The 13,498-nt window shown below is 34.5% G+C and overlaps 1 pseudogene; it reads right to left on the minus strand.

Annotated features, from left to right (window-relative positions):
• Window positions 1-302: 302 nt before the first annotated feature.
• On the minus strand, window positions 303-6,991 carry LOC143628144 (TMV resistance protein N-like; annotated as a pseudogene).
• Between the last annotated feature and the right edge of the window lie 6,507 nt (window positions 6,992-13,498).

A 13,498-nucleotide genomic window follows, 5' to 3' on the forward strand; every position in this document is an offset into this window, starting at 1 on the left:
AATGTGCGAATTTTAACGATCAAGTGAACATCACTTTAAATATATTATTTGTATCATAAGTGGCATCGTAACCAAGTTAGTGTCATTTTAATCATAAGTTGTACGTGAGCCGATACAATTTTAAACGTTTACATATATTTTGCGATTTAGTGATGATGGCGTAACGAACATAACTGATGCCGACCAAATTTACATTTCAGCACCGCCGCAAAGGCGGCAAGTTGTTTTCCTAGTTCATTATAAAACCCACAGAATTGGTGGACAACCTTTAATTTAGTGAATTATTATAACTTATTTCTCAATTACTTGCAGTGGCAACTTGAATCAACGTCAGCCAAGCTGGCCGATATCAACCCGCCATTACCAAGCCTCCACGAGTACTTCAACAAGTAATAATAGTACATGCTACAATAATCGCATATTCTAATCGCACAGAAAATTGCAACAACATATACAAACGCAAATGACACTCATATCACTGCCTCAGGTTCATAGAAATAGGCCCCGCACTCGCAATCATGCAAGCAAATCTAGTAATCACTCACAGCGAGCTGCTGTCAAGACAGGCGCATAGACCTCCAATTGAAAATTATTAAATTATAATTCACAAGCACTGAATCACTGACACTTTTTCAAAATGCAGCAAATCAAAGCCACGTGTCCAGCTATAATCACAGTCATTTACATACACCGCTCGTGGTACTATGTCAGATGTAACAAGTGCAACAAGAATGCATACTGACCAACAACGGACCACTTTTTCTATAAGTGCAAGGACCATGGAGAATATTTCAGAGTAAAATGCATGTAAAGCACAACACCGACCTAATTACCCCTGACCATCAACATACTAAAACTAACCAAACAACACTTACAGGTACCGTGTAATACACTAATTGCAGATGTAAAAAAGCCTTCTTTTTCGACGAAGCAGTTACTGAATTGCTCAAGATCAATTGCAAAGATGTGTCACAAAACAAAGAAAGGATGCACCGACCCATAATTAGTTAATAACGAATGATATTTTCACAAACTGAGGCATACCATCTAATTTACTAATCACTACAACTTACCATGAAAAAGGTTGGGACGACCTATGTCAGTGGAGCAAAACGACAAGCATCAATTACTCCATCCACACCTAACGCGAAATGAATCATACCAAAGAGACAAATCGAAGAAATAACTACCAAGAAACCTCGCAAACAATAGATACTAATTAACACATATAAAATCAAATAAGGGTGAATCAAGAAAATTAGCAAAAGAACAAAGACGTAGAAGAACACATATTTTCAGGCTGCAAACACTTTTTGAACATTAGCAGCCCCAATCACCAACAACGTACAAGTCTAGGACAGTCTTTTACAATACAAAAAAACGCCCTTTTGAACATCAGCAACTTTGTAAAAAAACATGCATATGCTCAACCTACATCACCTGGCTGAGGTAGTAAATAAGTACAAAAATTGTATTAACCATATACAATTATGTAAACTTGGGGACAATTTTGGTAACTCATAAGTGTAGTTACAGTTATGAAATAACATAACACCCATTCCCCATGCTGCATCTTTCAAATGAAATTAGTGGCACATCAGTGACCATTTTGAATACAAAAACACCAAATAAAACCATTGGGAGGTAACAAAATTAAAGACTCAACAAAAAATAAATTTAGAAAAATTATAGTTCATTCCTCAAGAATTCACACTTCATTAGGCGCAGTCCCTTAAGTTTCATGCTTTATACTCTAATCCTTGTTCTTTGATTTACCGCCAAATCCTCTACTCGTGTGTATTCAACTTTGACCATAAAAGTAACCTACACACAAACTTCTCATAATGAATTTTAAATTCTTTAACATTCAAGCATTTTAATGATACAGGTTTCAAGTGCTTCCCACCAATTCGAGATTGCTCGAAATTATTTAGTTTTTGGATAAATAGTAACACCCATACAATTTCAAATGAAAAAAAAAAGATATACAAGTTTACCTGGTTTTAGTTATTGTGCATATCCCATATTTGTTGCTAGTAATGTACCATTCAGTTCTTGTCTGAAAATACATTTTGTCATATAAATTCAAAAATTCATCAATGGGAAATTATTATCAAGAACCAGATAACATACTTGTTACAATGGTTGTTTATCAATAGGCTCCTTTGGATCTACAAAGTTAATCCACTACGCCAGTAAACCCAATAATGTGCAGACCTTTCAACGGAAAAATGCTCTGTGGAAGATGGCTTATGCTCGTACCTCTATTTTTAACTCTATTAAACATTCTAAAAGTCCAAGCTCCTCTGGCAATTTCTCAACCCCAATACAATGAGAGAGATGTAAATACTTTAAACATTTCAATTTACAAATGTTGTTTGGAATATCTCGTAAATGTATACAATCTGTTAGGATTAGCTTCTTTAAACATTCTAATTGACCAAGATCATCAGGTAACTTCTCTAGTAGCAAACATGATTTAAGTTCAAGAGATTTTAGATGTTTCAAGATACATATGCTATCTGGAAGATGCTTAATCGCTTTAATTGACAAAGTTAGATCTTCAAGATGTATACATTCTTTAAGATCTAACCTCTCCAAATGTGGAGTCAGCCCAAGGTTAAGGTTACTCAGCCTAGAACCACTTAGGTCGAGGAATTTAAGATTTGGACATTCAACCGGCACGTGGAGTTCTACAAAATCATTACACCCTCCAAGATCTAACCTCTCGAGATTTGGAGTTAGACCAAGGTTAAAGGTTCTCAACTTTGAATTAACGTTAAGGATTACAAGATTTGATGAACTTTCATTAGGCATATCAAGTTCCACAAAGTCATTGCATCCTTTGAGATTCAATTTCTCCAGATTTGGAGTGAGTTCAAGGTTAAGTTTACTCAACTTAGACCAACGAAGGTCAATTAATTGGAGCTTTGGGCACTCAACAGGCATGTGAAGATGTACAAAGTCATTACATCCTCTAAGATCTAACCTTTCAATATTTGGAGTCATCACAAGGTCAAAGGATTTCAACTTTGAATAAGCCATGTTAAGGAATTTGAGCTTTGAGCATTGAGCATGCATTTGAAGTTCTGCATAATTATTACATGCTCCAAGATCTAACCTCTCAAGATGTTGAGTCAACATAAGGTTAAGGTTACCTAACTTTGACCACCGAATGTCGAGTACTTTAAGCTTTGGACACTCAACGGGCATATGAAGTTCTACGAAGTCATTACATCCCCGAAGATCTAATATCTCAAGATGTGGAGTAAGCCCAATGTCAAAGCTTCTCAGCCTCAAATAACTCAAGTTAAGGAATTTGAGCTTAGGGCATTCAATGGGCATGTGAAGTTCTTCAAAGTCATTACATCCTCCAAGATCTAACCTCTCGAGATGTGGAGTCAGCGCCAGGTTAAGATTACGCAACTTAGACCAACGGAGATCTAGTATTTTAAGCTTTTGACACTTCCATGGCATGAGAAGTTCTACAAACTCGCTACATCCTCGAAGTTCTAATCTCTCAAGGTGCGGGGTCAAATGAAGGTCAAAGGTTCTCAACTTTGAGTAACTGAGGTTAAGGAGTCTGAGCTTTAGACATTCTGTAGGCATATGAAGTTCTACAAAGTCATTACATCCACCAAGATATAATTTTTCAAGATATGGAGTCAGTTCAAGGTTAAGGCTACTTAACTTGGACCAACGAAGGTCAAGTATTTTGAGGTTTGGACATTCAACAGGCAAGTGAAGCTCTACAAAATCATTACACCCTCCAAGATCTAACCTCTCGAGATGTGGAGTCAGTCAAAGGTCAAAATTACTCAACTTAGACCAACGTGCGTCGTGTGATTTGAGCTTTGGACATACAATATCCATGTGAAGTTCTACAAATTCATTACAACCTCGAAGATATAATCTCTCGAGATATGGAATTAGCCCAAGATTAAGGTTACTCAGCTTAGACCAACGAAGATCAAGTAATTTAAGGCTTGGGCATTCAACAGGCATGTGAAGTTCTTCAAAGTCATTACATCCTCCAAGATGTAACCTCTCAAGATGTGGAGTCAGCCCAAGGTCAAAGGTTTTCAACTTTGAGTAAGTAGCGTTAAGTAATCTAAGGTTTGAACATTTAACGGGTAACTGAAATCCTACAAACTCATTACATCCTCCAAGATCTAAACTCTCAAGATGTGGTGCCATACCAAGGTTAATGTTTCTCAACTTAGAGCAATGGAGGTCGATCAATTTGAGATTTGGACGTTCTGTAAACATGTGAAGTTCTACGAAGTCATTGCATGCACCAAGTTCTAACCTCTCAATATATGGAGCCAATCCAAGGTTCAAGGTTCTTAACTTTGAAGAACTAAGGTTAAGGAATCTGAGATTTTTAAGAACCTATCATATGCAAACAAAAAAAATATATAAATATCACTATAATGAGAAATACGAACTATAAAGCATAATGGAAAACAACTCGTAAATCTTCATTTTACCTTACTTTCTCCCTCTTCCCAGAGTTCAGAGATATTGCTAAAACACATTTCCAGGCTAACAAGATTATTTGCTTCAAATGTTTTAGGTAAACTCCAAAAAGGGTAATAATACCAATGTATAAATCGTAAAGCATTTGGTAAGTATTGGTTAATTTCATCAAATTTCCAACCGCTATTTAAAAAATCATTATGACCTTTACGAAGATAGAAAGATCTATTATTCACGTAAAGATATCTAAGTTCCTTCATGTTTCGAAGACCTTTCATAATGATAGTTGGATGGAGATCCCCGTGCCGTAGTTTTATGCATCTTGTTGCTTGGGTTCCCTGTGAGTAAAAAAGTAGAAGCGTGATTTTTTTGTTGTAATGATAAATAAAAATGTTAGTATTCTTCTTTACATATGAACTTAAACCTTACCACATCCTTAACCAATATATCTTTAATTTCATTGTCAATCCATAATCGACTATGCCAATGAGGTTCAGTAGGGTGTAAACGGCGAATAATACTCTTGCCCATTTCTTCAGTGTGGTCATGTAAGCACACACGATTACCAGAAATGGTTATCAAAGATTTCTTCTCAAGGACCCTTAGACCAATTTGAGCATTAAATCCACAGCTTTTAAGTATTCTTATTACTTCTTCTTTCATTTCACCTTTTAGTATGCACGCAACATCTAGGAATATTTCTTTGTGATCATTCTCTAAAGAAACAAAGCTTAGTTCCAATTTTTCTAAGGTTTGCTTCTCTGGAATTTTGTTTAATCTTTTTAGGGCATCTACCCATTCATGATCAGTTTTACCACAAAGAAATGAACCTAGAGCTTTAACTGTTAATGGAAGACCAGCAGCATAATGTACAACTTTTTCTGTTATCTCTTCATAGCCTTGAATCGGAGTCTCTCTCCCAAATGCATACCTACTAAAAAGGCATATTGCTTCCTCGTTTGATAATAAATTCGCTTCATGAATAAAGTTCACCCTGTGAGCTGCTAACACTTGCTCATCTCTTGTTGTGATGATGATTTTACTTCCAGATTTAAACCAATTAGGCTCACCTGCTAATGCCTCAAGATGTTCGATACAATCAACATCATCTAAACAAGAAGAACCTTTCTACTACGCATCATCTTTTTTAGAATATTTTTTCCTGAATACACACTTGTTACTCCAATGCTTTGATCATTTAACACATCTGTAAGAATCTGTTTTTGTAATTTCTTTAAACCAGATAAAGACTCTTTCGAAACTCCACTTACATTCTCAACAAAGCTTGTACCTTCGAACCAAATGCCTATCTTTGTTAGGATTAAACGCACACACGAAACCGAACACGACACGAAAGCAATAAACGAACACGAGGATTTAACGTGGTTCGGTCTAAACTGACCTACGTCCACGGGTGGCAACTAGGTATATCTTTATTGAGTGACAAATATTACAAGTACATAATGTTGTTTATATAGAGACTGAACTAGGGTTAGTAAATTATTATGCAAGAAATCTAAACCGGGCCGGGCTTGGGCCCGACCGCCCACACCCGTCTCCTCTTTTGACTTCATATAATAAACCGGGCCAACAAGGCCTACGAACCCAACAATCTTATCATAAACCGCTCTCGCTAGAGTTGTCTGCCCACTACCTCCCATCCCTTTGATTCCTATCATGCAAACATCATCAAAACCACTTTCTAAAGATGAAACTATAACCTTTGCACGTGTCTCCATGCCTACTAATTTTGCATCGTCGCTGGAATTAATGAATCGTAGCTCTAGTGAAACCTGTTCAACAATCTTTTGGATAAATTTAGCTTCATGCCTGTTTGTTAAAGAAGTAACACAATTAAATTCAAATCTATACCGTACAATAATAATTTGACAACAAAGTAATATACACACCTTTCATGTTCAATCTTTCAAAGAATAAAATTTGACTTATAATTCAACAATATACAACGTGAGCCTTTTGAGCATAGATTAGCTAGAAAGGAACGGAAAATATAGAATATAACATGAACAAATTACCCATCAAGAGTATTCTTCAACTCCCACCCAGCGAGACTTGCTGCTTCTTGAAGAGCCTTTCTCCATCTCCTAGCATCTTCCTTTTTATGTTTGGCAAATGCTTCTCCAACTGCCCCAACTTGTTTCCGGATTTCGGTGGGTTCCACATCATAAAACACGGGGTAAGCAGTGTGCTCGATCGCCTCCTGGCACTCCATAATCTTTACGAGCTCGTCCAAGCACCACGTTGAAGTTGCATAGTTCTTGGAGAAAACAATGATGTAAAATTTCGAGTTTTCGATGGATCCGATAAGCTCGTCACTTATCCGGTTCCCTTTCTTGATTTTCTCATCATCTTTGTAAGTTTTGATGCTCTTTTGCTTAAGAGCATAATAAAGATGATCAACAAAAGTCTTACGGGTGTCTTCACCCCTAAAACTCAAAAATACGTCATATTTGAAGCTTTTTTGAATGAACAAACTTGAAGCAGATGCCATTGAATATATGTTTCAATGATCTAATAAACTAATATCTTTGTTGGGGGGAATTTATATGAACTGACTGCAAACAAACTTGGAAGAGATGACTAACCCTTCAAGAGTTAACATATTAGTTAGAAGAAAATTAACTACTACGTGGAAAATGTAACGCCTTTCACTTAGTCAAATGGATTAGATGCCTATGTTGAATTTTGGTGTTTATATCTCTTTTAAAAAAAACATGTTTTCCACACGTAACCAAAAGTCAAGCCGTGTCATTCTGTACACAATTGATGTTCAAATTATCTTAGATGACACAAAAGAATAAAACAAAACATGATATTTTGTGATAATCTTTCGAAGAATTGTAGGTGGTAGGTTGGCCGCATTCTATTTTGGGAATGATAAGGTAGTTAAGGTGTAAAATTAGGGTTCAACCTCTATATAGAGTATAGAGTATAAAAATGTAGTAGGATAACAAAGAAAAAGAAAAAAAATGGTAGGCTGGCCTTCTATCCCAATTAAAAGTAGTATAAATTTTAGCAATATTTGTACATGAGTATACGAGTAAAACTGGCCTCTAATCACCGTTTTTTTCTACCAGCTAACTAATTGGGTCTAAATTATGAGTGCATTTACCAATTAATTGGTTTTAGCCTCATAGGAATATAGGCAGCTAATCGAAACTAGTTATTTGTCAAGCTGGTAAATGACGGTACCGTTATGGTTTTCGAGTGGAAAATCTCTAACTTGTCTAAGCGGTTTCGGTTATTCACGTAACCGGCTAAAATAGCTGGTTTTATTAAAAACTAATAATCAACTGCTAAAATCTCCCTTATATACATGTCCTGGTTTAAGATGTTTTTGAAGTTCATAAGCATATTCCGGATATTAAGCATAAAAGGAAGTTGGTGCAGTTTAAAATTAGAGTGGCTTGTTGGTGTATTTGAAGAATTCAGAATAATTTATCTTCGATAATAAACCGATCAAGGTTGAGAACATTCTTGGAGACATCAAATTGTTAAGTTTTTTATATATTAAAAATAGGTTAGAAGTTTGAACGCATATTAAAATGGAAAGTGTTAGTTGTCTAATTGCTTTTTCGGGTGTATCTGCTCAGGCCCGGCTCAAGGGGAGGGCGAGGAGGGTGATGGACCTAGAGGTGTTCATCGGATCGGATAACGGATTATTAGGGTTATTCGGTTCGGGTTATTCGGATTTGAAAATTTTTAGACCCTATCCAAAATCCGATCCGATCCGAATTAGAAATATTCCTATCCGATCCGGATCTATCCGAATTAATTTCGGATCGGATTCGGATAATATCTGAATAATCCGAAATAAACCTAAATTTTTTTTCTATTTTTTTGTTTCTAACATTTAATAGTTTAGAATCACAATAAACATACAAACCGGAAAATAGGAATTACTCTTAACACAAATTTAAAGTTTAAACTTCAAATAACAGCCTAATGAATATAACAAACCGGAAAATACCACTAAAAACATGTTTTTTATTCGGATTAAACGGATATCCTAATAATCCGAACAATCCGAATTTTTTCAAATTTCATATCCGAATCCGATCCGAATCCGAATCAGTTACTCGGATATTCGGATTAGTCCGATCCGAATAAGAATTCGAATCGGTTTATTTGGGTTTCGGTTTCGATTCGGATTTCGTTTTTTTCGGATTTCGGATTTCTTGAACACCCCTAGATGGACATGGACCCATGCTCACTTTCCCGAGAGACCCATAATTATTAAAAAAATAAAATTTTTATTTTATATATAATTTTGTTCTAATATAAAAGCTTGTAAAATGTCTATTTGGTTGAATGAAATGTGTTTTAAACTATGAAAACGAATGTCATGGGTTCAATTCTCCCAATAAGCATTCTTGTTTTATATAGAAAAAGAGGTTGTGCTAGGGACACCACAAACACCCCTTAATATGGGGCGTATAGAGCAATACGCCCCATATTAAGGGGTGTTTATCCTATATGATGTACCTTATATGCGGAGTATTGTACAATACACCCCATATTAAAGGATATACGCCGCATACTGTACAATACGTGGCATATAGGGTACGACTGACAACCTATGACAGTCCTAGGTTGTCATATCGTACCCTATATGCCGTGTATAGCACAATACGGGACATATAGGTTTAGTTTGAATAATTGAGCCATCCGGCTAGCTCCCCCTTTCTTCTCTTTATATATATATATATACATAAATGATCCAATACAATAATCCCTAATCGTACATTACGTAAGCGAATCGCATCCCCGTCGATTTCAATTAACACGCGGTGGCAATATTGTAATATCCATCAAATCGTTGCTCCCATCGATTTCGTCCACCTTCAACATGTCCGTTCAGCAATCCGTCACCATCCAACGATCTTGTCCACCGTCCACCGTCCACCATCCAATGATTCGTTCCACCGTACACCATCTTCCTCCGTCACGACCTGTTGATAAAATTGACCAATTGAAGTTGAAATTGTTGAATTAATTGACCAATTAAACTTTGAAATTGGTCCAATTAATCATCAATTTGAAGTTTCAATTGATCAATTTTGAGTTTTGAGTGATGGGTTTTAACTGAACGTTTAAAGTTTTAAGCGCCATTTGCAGAAACCCAGTTGCAGATGTTCCATATTTTGTTCATGTGATCGAATCAATGATCAAATTAACGGTCGATTAACGATTGTTTTGATGATTATGAGATTATATGAAGTGATTTCAGTGTTCAATTTAATGATTATAGGTGTTTAATTTTTTTTTTGTTAGTTTTAGAAGTTCTGAACACCTAGAACTTCTTAGAACTTCTAAACTTTATCAGAACTTCTAAACTTTTTTTAACACCCAGAACTTCTTAGAACTTCTAAACTTTATCAGAACTTCTAAACTTTTTTTAACAAACTGAACTTCTTAGAACGTATTAGAACGTTTAAAGATGTTCATTGTTTTTTGAACACCCATAACTTCATTGAACGTATTAGAACGTTTAAAGTTGCTCTTTTTTGGTCAGAAAGTTTAAAGCTCTTCAGTTTTGTTTCAGAACGTTTAAACATAATATTTTGAACCCTAATCAGAGCTCGATTGAGTGCGATATTTCTGCAATTCCATAATCGATTGATGATTCTAAAGTCTCTTACACATCAATTTGATTGATTAAATCATCAATTTTGGTGTTTATTTTGGTCAGAACGTTTAAACTTTGAGCAGAACGTTTAAACATGAACCCTAATCATAGCTCAATTAAGTGTGTTAATTTGTATTTTCATAATCGATTGATGATTCTAAAGCCACTTACACATCAATTCGATTGATTAACTCATCAATTTTTGATCAATTTGAAGATTTTTAATGTTTAGGGACGTTCTATTTCAATTTTGGTTTTTGACTTTAGAGATTTCATACTTTAAGCTGTGATTAGAGTTTAGAAATTAGATTAGATTGAGCGACAAGTTCCGAATTTTGATCGGAGTTGATTTGTAATCGACGAATTTTGATCGCGAACTAGTGTTGGGTTATTTACAAAATTGCCACCGCGCGTTTTTTAATCAAACGCTCTGAAATGTCGCATACCTAATGTATGATAAGTCATTATTGTACGTTAACTCACCCCTATATATATATATATATATATATATATATATATATATATATATATATATATATATATATATATATATGGTAGGGTTAATGTAAAAAACAATATTTTTGTGAGAAGAATAAGAATAGATATAGGCCTTTGAATCTATGATCTAGTGTTTGAGATTGGTAGTTTCTAAATAATTGTATTGTTTTATATTAAATTGTATAGTGTCATATTTAGGTGGTTTCTTTTATTTTAAAGCTCTTCTCACACTTCTCACAAAACACTTGTTTTTTATTTGAACTCTTTTATATATATATATATATATATATATATATATATATATATATATATATATATATATATATTTGTGTGTGTGTGTGTTACCATACACAAATACATGCACACACAATTCACCATCACCTTTCGAGAATCAAAACCAAAAAAATAAAATGTGGTGGTTCGACAATATGTTTTCTGACAACGAGGAGGAGCCGTGATACGCGCCTAACGATTAGCCTAGCGCGTCGGGATTTACATATTTCTGTATAAAAAATTGGAATATCGTTATACATGTTCCTGTATATAGATTAATATATTTCTGTAAAAAGTTTTAAAATGAGTGGGTGTTCGTTTGTATGATAATAATAAATATAAATAATAATAATAATAATAATAATATGAATAAATAATAATAATAAATTACAATAATAATAAATAATAACAATAATAATATATAATAATAAATAATTACAATAATAATAATAAAGAATAACAACGATAATAATAATAACAATAATAATGAATAATAATAAATATTACATAATAACTAGTATTCATCCCCGCCGCGTTGCGGCCGGGAAGGGGTTAAGATGTGTAACACCCAGTTTTAACGGCTTGTACATTAGTATAAAACGCGCAAAAAATATTAACTTTGAACCGATTCCACCAAATAAGTATAATTGAGAATATAATTAATATGCTTTATATAACAATATATGATATAGCCTAAGTATCATGAAATCCTAGTTTTACAGATTCTTACAAAAGAATTGATTAGCCATCTATAGTCATTTACAAAAGGTTGTGGTTTGCTTGGCTGGTCGACAGCATCATATAGCCACATTATGTCAAGTCCAAGTTAGTCATTTACAAAAATCCACCAAAAGAGTTTGCCTTCATTTAATCACCAAAAGAGATTGTTTTCCTTTTCAGTAGTAAGTCTTGGTCATTTGGTTCCCTTGCCATTGTCATCTGCCACTGTTTGAATAGATAGGTTATTAAGTTGAACTATAAGTAATTGAAATTGATATTCGAAGGAAGTTATGGTAGTTACCTGCTGTAGTCAGTAGTTGCCTCTTTTAAGGTAAGTTTTTTTAGGATTGGATGTTGCGGGAGGCATTGATATGAATGTTTCGATCTCGTTTTGTAATGCAATCGTCTGATTGTTGGCCATGTTTGTGGCCTTGGTGACGACAACTGATTTGTTAGATTGCATTACTAATTCAAAAGGCTTGAGTTGGCCGTGCAACTATTTCTGTGGTAGAACCCGTGGATCAGTGTTCCCACCTGCAATGCCCAACTTTTTGCAGCTAAAAGTCGTAAACTAAACCCTTAAGTCAACAAAATTATTCAAGCATTAGACAGATTGACCAAGCTGAGTATTCTTTAATTATTCTACAACTACTAAAGTGATTGGTGCAAAGAGCATGCATGTACTATTATCAGTTTATTAACATCAAAATGGATCTACACAAATGATACTAACAAAACTCTTTCTAAAATGGTTTTCATGCGAGATGCTCTTCAAAAATTTTATCCATTGTAAATCAGCTCTGACTTCGCTATATATGAAACGTTAATCAAGCTAAAAACAAATAAGCATAAATCTTTTATGTATTAACACCCAACAAAATGCTCATAATAATAAAAAACTTTTGACCCAATGGCCCCGCCAAATGATCTTTCTACACACATTTATTTTAGTCTTAATTATAATTAGCAAGGATGAATGCATCTTTTAAACTTACTCAAATAGAGAAAAAGAGATCATGACTACTTGCTAATTACCACAAACTTTTGTCTAACTTTCATTAGGTTTGCTAATTAACTATATTTTCTTTAATAAGTAAAGACTATCAGCTAATAATTGATGGATGCAATAGATAATATTACCTCAGCATGAAGTTCATGACTTCAAAAATCGATGGAATGTCATCTACAACTCTAAACTATCTCTTGAGGGCATCATAGTTTTTTTACAACTGTTTAGTTTTCCATCTAGATTTTCTGTTGTAAAACCAAATGGCAATACGTCTTGGTTGCAGTCCAGGTGGCCTTTCATCATCTGATAAGTAATCTTTAGGTAAGGATCACTTGCTCCAAGCATCACATAAACAGGTGCTTATGCAGTCCCTGTAAAGTTAAACTAATGATGAATATGATGCTCTTCTTTAATAGACTGCAAAGATCAGTTTAAAATCAAATGATCAACAAACTGAACAACGCGCACCTGATCATGGGAGACTCAAGTTGAAGCTCCGAGTCAAAGCACAGTACTTTGCACGCTTCATTGGCTATTCCCCCAGTTGCCGCAAAACCTTACAAAAACCATACAAATCGAACTTCAAATTTCATGTGTGGCCAAACCAAAATGTTTTCAGCTCAAGTTTGGTCTATATCAAATTAGTAGATCGATAACATATGCCATAATACACCTATAAGGCTATAAAACGAACCAATCGACATATAATCACCGAGCCATCAACAATCCGACTTTAGGCTCAGATCATATTCATGGTTGCAAATTTATAATGAAAGAAAAGAGAATCAATATTTGTTAACTAATATATGCTTCATCCAAATGTTTTTTATTGATCTAGAAATTTATGACACAAACCGAGCATCTTAAGT

This window comes from Bidens hawaiensis, unplaced genomic scaffold (genome assembly GCF_021521415.1).
Source record: "Bidens hawaiensis isolate Kalapana, Puna unplaced genomic scaffold, B.hawaiensis_p1.1 tig00004818_1, whole genome shotgun sequence".
NCBI classification, from domain to species: domain Eukaryota; kingdom Viridiplantae; phylum Streptophyta; class Magnoliopsida; order Asterales; family Asteraceae; genus Bidens; species Bidens hawaiensis.